Raw genomic sequence first — 9,547 nt, 5'->3', positions numbered from 1 at the left:
TGATATCACCATGACCCCCTTCATGTGACAAAATAGACTCCACCAGCTCCCTATCACTAAGATGTGACTCCCCACAGAGTTTTACTGCTGGAAAAACCTCTGAGATTGGAAGCTCTGGTACAGACTGAAGAACAGGTCCCACATGTTCTAAGAAGTCACTGTGAACTATGACAATAGCTAAAATGGGCACCATGAACTTGTCCATTTGTTACCCAATGAAACTTGGGTCTGCCCACCTATGTGCAGGAAGGCCAATTTATTGACACCAGTTTGTGATTTAGGAAATTGCAGTGTTTATTACTGCAAGGCCAAGCAAGGAGTATGGGTAGCTAATGCTCAAAAGGAAATCATTCCTAAAGGAAATCAGTCCTGAATATTCATTGGAAGGACCGATGCTGAAACTGAAGCTCCAATACTTTGGTCACCTGATGCAAAGAACTGACTCATTGGAAAATACCCTGATGCTGGGAAAGATTGAAGGCAGGAGGAGAAGGGGACAACAGAGGATGAGCTGGTTGGATGACATCACCTATTCGATGGACATGAGTTTGAGCAAGCTCCAGGAGTTGGTGATGGATAGGGAAGCCTGGCGTGCTGCAGTCCATGGGGTCACTACAAGTTGGACACGACTGAGCGACTTCATTTTCACTTTTCACTTTCATGCATTGGAGGAGGAAATGGCAACCCACTCCAGTATTCTTGCCTGGAGAATCCCAGGGACGGGGAGCCTGGTGGGCTGCTGTCTATGGGGTTGCACAGAGTTAGACACAACTGAAGCAACTTAGCAGCCGTAGTAGCAGATTGTGCTTATGGGAAGCCCTGGTGGCTCAGTGGTAAAGAATCTGCTTGCCAATGCAGGAAATACAGGTTCAATCCCTGGGTCCAGAAGATTCCCTGGAGAAGGAAGTGGCAACGCACTGCAGTATTCCAGTCTGGGAAATCCCATGAACAGAGGAGTCTGGTGGGCTACAGTCCATGAAGCTGCCATGCTAAATGGTCTCATAAATACAGGTAAACCAAGAGTTTAAAATTCTGAGAAACTGTTAGAAAATATCACATGAAATGATGAGATATCCCACACAATGAGATTATAATGATGAACACAGAAACAAAAAGCATGCTAATCTCTACTCCTAATATGTACACACACATATATGCACACACACACACACATGCCTCATACCAATGGAGGACATCCTGGAATCTGTGCATCAACAAAATATTCAGTGATAAAGACATTTTCTTCCTGGCACATTAGAGAGAGAAACTGAGACCAGACAGCTAGTAAGATAAGACACACTCTCCCTTCAGGAGCACATGCCACTTTGGCAAACACAAATATCACTCACTCACACACACATGTACTCAAGCCTGTGCATAATTCTCTTGACAACTCCAACTTATAACATTAGCATATGAATGCTGAGGCTTGCAGTGATATTCACTCACCAAATGGAGTTTATAATATAAATGCAATGAAAAGTATCTGAAAGATTACTCTTCGCTCTGAATTGAGTCTGTCAGAGCCTGTATGTAAAATATATATAATATCTGTAGAGAACCCAATGTAAATATATTCTTCCTGCATGCTCCCATGGAGAAAAGCTGAGACGGTGAGGACAGTACTAAATTCATACTTCCTTTCCAACTAATGCATAAAATAAATGGCTCCAATTTCCTAGCTTTATGTATGTATATCTCCCCCTGTTTTCAATATTTCATGTTTATTAGGCTAAATGTGATTTTTTTCAAGGTCTCTGTCTTCATTTTATTTTTGTTAGATGTCCTTTTCCTAGCTGCCAAGAATTATTCACAACTGCAGGAGAAAGATTGTACAATTGAACCCATAATCTGCTCACACAAGAACCAGAAATTATTTAAGGTATGTGACATGCCTTTCCTGGTAGATTATAAGCTCCTTAAAGGGAATGACATTGACTTGTTCCTCTTTAAAGTCATGCCATCTTTTAAGTCTTATGCCTAAAAAAGCAGCAATGTGTCATCTCATGTGACTCTGCAGGTTGTCTGGGTGATTCCTCTTATGTCTTCACTTGGGTTTGTTCAATGTGGCTCCATTTATCTTCAACAGCTGGCTGCACTGAATGTGTCTGGCTTCACTCACAGGTCTGGCAGTCAGTGCTAGCTGTCAGGTGGGCTTTGTCGGTCCTCTTGCACATAACCTCTCATCCTTCAGTTGGTCAGACAGGCTTCCTTATACACTACCCCAGAGCAAGGCTGCAAAGTATCTTACAGTTCATGCAGCATCACTTGCACCAATTTTTATTAACGAAAGCCAGAGGACCAGTCCAGGTACAAACAGGGGAAACAGATGCCACCTTGTGGTGGGAGGGCTGCCAGTTAGCCAGTGGAGGGGCAACATGCAGGATGAGAGGAGGCTTTGCAGCCATCTTTATAAGTAAGTTACCACACCAACACCCTGGAGAAGGAAATCGCAACTCACTCCAGCATTCTTGCCTGGGAAATCCCCCCATGGACAGAGGAGCCTGGAAGGGCTATAGTCCATGGGGTCGCAAGAGTCTGACACAACTGAGCAACTAAACAGCAATGAATCAGAGTGTAATTAGGACTTCCCTGGTGGTTCAGAGGTTAAGAATCTGCCTGCCAATGCAGGAGATGCAGGTTCAATCCCTGGGTCAGGAAGATCCCCTGGAGGAGGAAATGGCAACCCACTCCAGTATTTTTGCCTGGGAAATCCCATGGACAGAGGAGCCTGGTGGGCTACAGTCCATGGGGTCACAAAAGAATCAGACACAAACAACAACAAATACTACACAAACACAGGCCTAGGAAATATACAGCAATGAAAAACTACCTGGGGAAGTTTCATTCATTCATCCACTTCTTCACTCACCTATTTAACAAACAGTTCTCAGGTGCCTACAGTGTTAAAGCCATAGCTTTGTTAGGCTGTGGAAATAGAAGGAGCAATAAGGCAGAACTAGTTCCTAATCCTGTGGGATTTATAAAGAATAAATAAATGAGTGAGTGAATGAAAAGAAAGAAAGGTGATGGCAGCTGAGCAGAGTGTGCAGAGAGTTAGCTTTAAATTCTAGGATCCCTTCTTAGTTAAAGGTTCATGACTCTTATTGGGAGTGGGGAGCCTCAGCTAGGATACAAGTTGGGGCAGGAGCTGTGAATTTCCACTGAAGGAAATTATAGGAGCCAGAGGACCTTGTTTAATTTTAAACATGAGAGACTCCTATTCCACTGTATCAGCTGAGGAACAGCAAAAACAAAAAAAGGAAGGAAATTATAGGAGCCAGAGGACCCTGCTTAATTTTAAACATGCTGCTGCTGCTGCTAAGTCGCTTCAGTCGTGTCCAACTCTGTGCGACCCCATAAATGGCAGCCCACCAGGCTTCCCCATCCCTGGGATTCTCCAGGCAAGAACACTGGAGTGGGTTGCCATTTCCTTCTCCAATGTGTGAAAGTGAAAAGTGAAAGTGAAGTCGCATAGTCGTGTCCAACTCGTAGTGACCCCCTGGACTGCAGCCTACCAGGCTCCTCCATCCATGGGATTTTCTAGGCAAGAGTCCTGGAGTGGGGTGTCATTACCTTCTCTGAATTTTAGACATGAGAGACTCCTATTCCACTGTATCAGCTGAGGAACAGCAAAAAAAAAAAAAACCAAAAAACACCAGAGCAGACTGTAATAACAAAAAGGCAAGGAGAAACAGAACCTTGAAACTCTGGTTTTAAGAGAACCAGAAAAGAGTGAAATCTGGAAATTCAAGGAAAAAGAGTGTTTTAAGAAGTTAATCACCAGTGCCAAATGTGATAGATAGACTGATTGAAAAAGAACTTACTGAATTTGATAATGTAGGTGATGTACAAAGGTACAAAATGATGTCCTCCACAAGGCTCCTGCAGCTGGTGTCATTTGAGTGAATTAGTTTAGAATGTGTTCATTGTATTTATGGATGACTCTATGTTGAAAAGAACTAGTAATAATTTAAAAGACTTCATAACATCAGAGTAAACAGTTTTAAAATGGTCAGCTTAAAAATACACACATACACACATATGCCTGAGACAGGTACAAGGCAGACACATAGGTACCAAACATAAACCTATAACTGTGGGAAATAACTAGATAAGCATACGTAAAAGAAGAAAAATACTTGGGAAATGTATCATTTTCAAGTCAATAAAGCTGCTATTTCCTTAGCTACTTGTCTCATGTTATTAGGATGACTTAGATGACATGTAAGATGACATGTAAGATGTCAACATATGACCTCTAAAAAAATGATTTTTGTACTATATGTTGATCCATGCACAATACATATAAGGGAAAATGAAGTGGCTTAGGATCAGTTAACTGCTTTTACTGACTACATAGATTATTGTATCAGGTCCAATGTCATACATGTAGGATATTGCAGCCATTTCTCTTGCTCCAATTGTTTATATTCTGTTCATTCTCTAAATTTTCTAAAAAGTTCAAGTTTAACTTCTCTGTGATCTTTGAGTTTTCCTCCAAATAACTTGCTCTGTACAAATTAAATGCTCTTGGAACTTTTGTTTTCTACGTTTTGAAGACTTATGAGGAAGATGAAGAGATAAGAGAAATAGGAGATGCCACATCAATGTAATATGACATCAGAAGAAGCCCCTTGGAGGATGAGGCTCACTTGGCCTGGACCCCAACCCACTCTTCAGCTGCTGGAAGTCTATGATTGCCCCACAATTCCTGCCAGTCTCCAGAGATTATACCAGAAGGTCCACTTGCATCATTCTTACAGTCTGTCCTGTTTTCTTCCACACATTGCTCTGGCCATGCAACTCTGCCCTTTCACCAGTTTCCGCTATTCCAAGTCCTTTATCAGTTTAAAAAAAAATAATTCAAGATACATGAGGTTGTTGGGATGGGTCACATCAACCTCCTGCCACATCTCCCTCCCTCCACTCCACTGTCTTTTTCCTCCCCGCTCTGCAGCACACCCTGGACCTCCCCACCCCCTGCAGCATGCTCTCTGCCTCCTAAAATGTAACAGACCCCCAGGGTGAAAATCTAGCAAAAAGAAGTTAGCCTTTATAAAAAGCATTAGACATATTCTCCACATGTGTCTTATATAAGTGTTCAAAGACAATGCCTCCAAGAAAGTATATCTAGCCGACTAGAAAACGTTGAAAATCTGGAAAGGGAAATTAAAAGGGCATGTGCATCTTACATTTATCTCCTGAGCCCTCAGGTATGTAAATGAGGCCAGAAGTGAAAAACAATAGGTCAGGTTCCCACTTCTTATGGAAATGTTATCACAATTTAACAAATAGAAAAGGGGCTTGCCATCATAAGCTAATGACTTCAAACCGGGAAGTGTATGAATTTCCAGACTTTAAGAAGAGCTCATTAAGCCTCTAGCCTAAGAAAAACGTTCATTCTGATCTCTCACATAAACTAGACTTTCCCTTATCCTTTTCCATGTCCTGTTCTTATATGCTTCAGGAACTCTCCCTACAGTTTGGTCTTATTTTGTCCTATAAGCCAAGCCTTATATAAGCTTTACTGCAATGCATTTTTTACCTCTCTTTTTTGAAAAAGACAGAATAAATCTTCATAGTCACTTTTCTCTATCCTCTAACACTCCACCAATTAGGAATGTAATGGTTGGGGATACTAGGATATAAGATATGATTTTGAAAAGCCTTCTATTACGGTAAGAATTGCTATCTCAGACAAATTTTTACATGCCATTATTTTGGGAAAGTGTGAAATTATAACCAGAAAACAAGTATCTATTTAGGCAAAGGCCTGTGCTGTTTTTTGAAGCCCTAACGCCTTAGCTTTCAGAAAATGAAAAGCCTTTTCTTCCACTCTTTCATTATGTCCCTAGTTAGATCTTCTTCCTTCTCCTGAATATTGGTGTTTCTAAGACTGCAACCACAGAGAAGTGAGTTCCTCACTCAGTGCACTATCCTATAATCTTATCTAAAGGTGTGAGTGTGTGTGTTGTGTAGGGCAATGCGTGATAAAATCTAAGGCTCAAGGAAGTAAAAGGCCTGAGAAATAAATTCGAGAAGCATCAATGAAAAAACTGAAGTTAAATAGACTGTGTTTCCTCTAATAGAAGAAAAGTACATGAGAAATCAGTACAGTATGTGGGAACGTGTGTTCACACGTTCGATCACGTAAGTCTGTCCACATATTTGATGAACATTGTAACATGTGTGCAATCTCTACAGGTGGTTGTGCTCCCGTGTACTTTGTTATACAATACCGTATAGAGTACAGTAGCACAGGGTCTTTGTCTCAGGTCCAGGATGTATGGAAGCAAGCATAAAAGCAGTGGTGATGTGGCTGGTACTGCTAGAAGTGCCAGAAATTGGAGGCCTAGAGAAAGGATGAAGACAGACAAAAAGAAGTAACTGAAGACCTGAAGAGATTCACTACGCAGGAAATGGCAAGGGGATTTTCTTTATTGGAGGAGGCACTGCTAGTTTTTGAAGCACAGGATTTGAACATAGAACCGTACAAGAAGTTTGCAGCAATCATTCATAATGCGATCCAGTGCTACCATGTCATCTATGATGAGGAAAAAAAGATCTACTACCTAGACGTCACAGGATTGTTTTTTCAAGAGGGTAAACAGAATTGATGCCAACAAGGAACCAGACCTCTGCCATCATCGTCAGGTGTGAGTGAAATTGCAGCTTTCCCTCTGCCTCCTGTTGCTGATGATCCTTCAGCTCTGCCATCTCCCCTGTCCTCTCCCTCCTCTAATCAGTAACTCTTTTTGTCTGTTTACTCAATGCCAGCTCCTATATGCCAGCTGTTGTGCTGTACTACTGTAATATTCAAGGTGCTGTCATCTCCTGGGAAGCCACTAAGAAAATAACCCAGAAATGTATAGTAAATGAATGACAAGGTAATTAAAGTGGTATACTAAAATAACCTAGAAAACATTTAACATAAAAGAAAGTAGTAAAGGGTAAATAAAGGACAACAAAAGTAGGTATGAGACATGAATTCAAATAGCAAAGCAGCAGAAAAAAGTTCTTTTTTACTGGTGGTGGTTTAGTTGTTAAGTGGTGTCTGACTCTTGCAACTCCATGGACAGTAGCCCATCAGTCTCCTCGGTCCATGGGATTTCCCAAGTAAGGATACTGGAGTGGGTTGCCATTCTTTCTCCAAGGGATCTTCCCGACCAAGGGATCAAACCCAGATCTCCTGCATTGCAGGCAGTCTCCTGCATTGCAGGTAGATTCTTTACTGACTGAGCCACCAGGGAAGTCCTCTTTTTCATTAGTAACTACTTTAAATGTAAATGGATTAAACTCTCCAAAAGGTAGAGATTGGCAGAATGGTTGAAAATGAAAAGATAAAGATATTGCATCTAACAAGTAAACCAAAAGAGAGTTGCAAAGGCTGTATTAATATCAGATAAAATAGATTTTTATGAAAAAACTATATGAGACAAAGAAAAACATTATATAATGATGAAAGATTAACCCATTAAGAAGATACAATGATAAATGAATATGCACTTAACAAGATACCCCCAAATCACATGCAGCAAAAACTAATAGAACTGAAGGGAGAAATAGACATTTCAACAATAATAGAAGAAGACTTTAATATCACACTTTCAGTGATGAATAGAATAGCAAGACAGAAAATCAGTAATGAAATAAAAGACCTTAACAACACTTTAAGCCAGTTTGAGCTAATAAACTTTTATAGAATATTACACTCAATGACATCAGAATACATGTTCTTCTCAAGTGTACACCTTCCAGAGTAGATTGTACTTTAGGTAATAAACAAGCTTAAATAGATTTAAAACAATTGAAATTACACAAAGCATATCTCTGACCACAATAGAATGAAATTAAATATTAAAAACAGTAGAAAACTTGGGAAATTCACAAATATATAAAAATTAAACAGCATATTCCTAAATAATTAATGGACCAAAGGAAAAATCACAAGGAAAATTAGAAAATTCTTTGATATGAATGAAAATAAAAACACAGCATTCCAAAACTCATGGTATGCAGCTGAAACAGTGGTTAGAGGAAAATATATAGCTTTAAATGTCTATATTTTTTAAAGAAAAATGTCAATCCAGTAACCTAATTTTTACCAAAAGAAACTAGTAAAGGAAGAGCAAATTAAATTCAAATTAGGCAAAGGAAAAATAATAGTGAAAACTAATATAAAATTTAATGTGAAAATAATTGAGATAATTAATGAATCCAAAAGGTGATTCTTAAAAATAATCAATAAATTTGACAAAATATTAAAAAGATTGATCAGCAAAAAATAAAGAGGATGAAAAAAACTAAAATCAAGAATGAAATAAGAAACAGTGCTACCAACCACAGGAGTAAAAAAGACTACCTGGGATATTATAAACAACTCTATGCCAACAAATTATCTAGATGAAATATCAGTAATACTAAAGAGATTCAAACTACTGAAATTGGGAACAGAACTAGAAAATCTGAATTAATTTATAAAAACTAAAGGGATTAATTCAGTGACAACCAAAACAAACAAAAAGTAACAGAAAACAAAACAATAAAAACCTTCCTACAAAGAAAAGTCCAAGTCTTCACTGGTGACTCCTAACAAACATTTACAGAAGGATTAATACTATTTTTAACAAACATACAAAACACAGATGAGGAGGAAATACTTCCTAAGTCATTTTATGAGGCCAGTATGACCCTGACCCTCAAACCATATAAAGACATTAAAAGAAAAGAGAACTACAGAACAATATCCTTTATGAATATAAATGAAAAAATCTTCAACAAAATCTAAGTCCACCAAACTATAAATAGGATTATATGCCATGACCAAGTGGGATTTATCCCAGAAATGCAAAGCTGTTGAAACATGTGAACATCAAGCAATGTAATACACCATATTAACAGAATAATGGACAAAACCACATGATCATGTATGGCATGACTTAGCAACTGAACAATTCCCTGTAGTACAGCTACAAGTTTGTAGCTAAAACTTAAAACATTGGAAGCCTGATAAATTTTATTTTGTGTAAGTCCATCAAAAAAGACAAAATTTACATGTTGTCATAATTTTATACATCCTATTATCAACTATATATTAGACAACAGTTTCTGTTTTAACTGTGTCTATAAGAACAAAATCATTTATTGCAATTATACATGATTGATTGAAAAAAGTTTCCACAGTGTAGCTTCTAGGCCTAGGATCTATAGTGTATGTCATGTTGATATACAATCTCTGATGCTGGAATTGTGTTTTAATGCAGGCGAGTAAGACCAGGGGAAAGAGAAAGATTTCTGGAATTCAATTCTACACTGGTCAGCTTGAAAGAACTATACATAAACATGTCCAGTTGTAACAACTCTACATGAAGTGACTGTATACCACATAATTGTCTCACTGAATCCAAACTAAAAACATTCCCAGCTCAGTTCCTTTTTAACTCAGATCCACAGCCATTCCAAACATGAGGAAAAACAGCAAAGGTTAAGTTAAAGTTAAAAAGACAGTAAAATTATCTCACATTTGTAAAATTTACAAAATCAT

This window comes from Bos indicus, chromosome 14 (assembly GCF_029378745.1).
Source record: "Bos indicus isolate NIAB-ARS_2022 breed Sahiwal x Tharparkar chromosome 14, NIAB-ARS_B.indTharparkar_mat_pri_1.0, whole genome shotgun sequence".
Lineage (NCBI taxonomy): Eukaryota > Metazoa > Chordata > Mammalia > Artiodactyla > Bovidae > Bos > Bos indicus.
Note: the sequence above shows the minus strand (reverse complement) of the source record.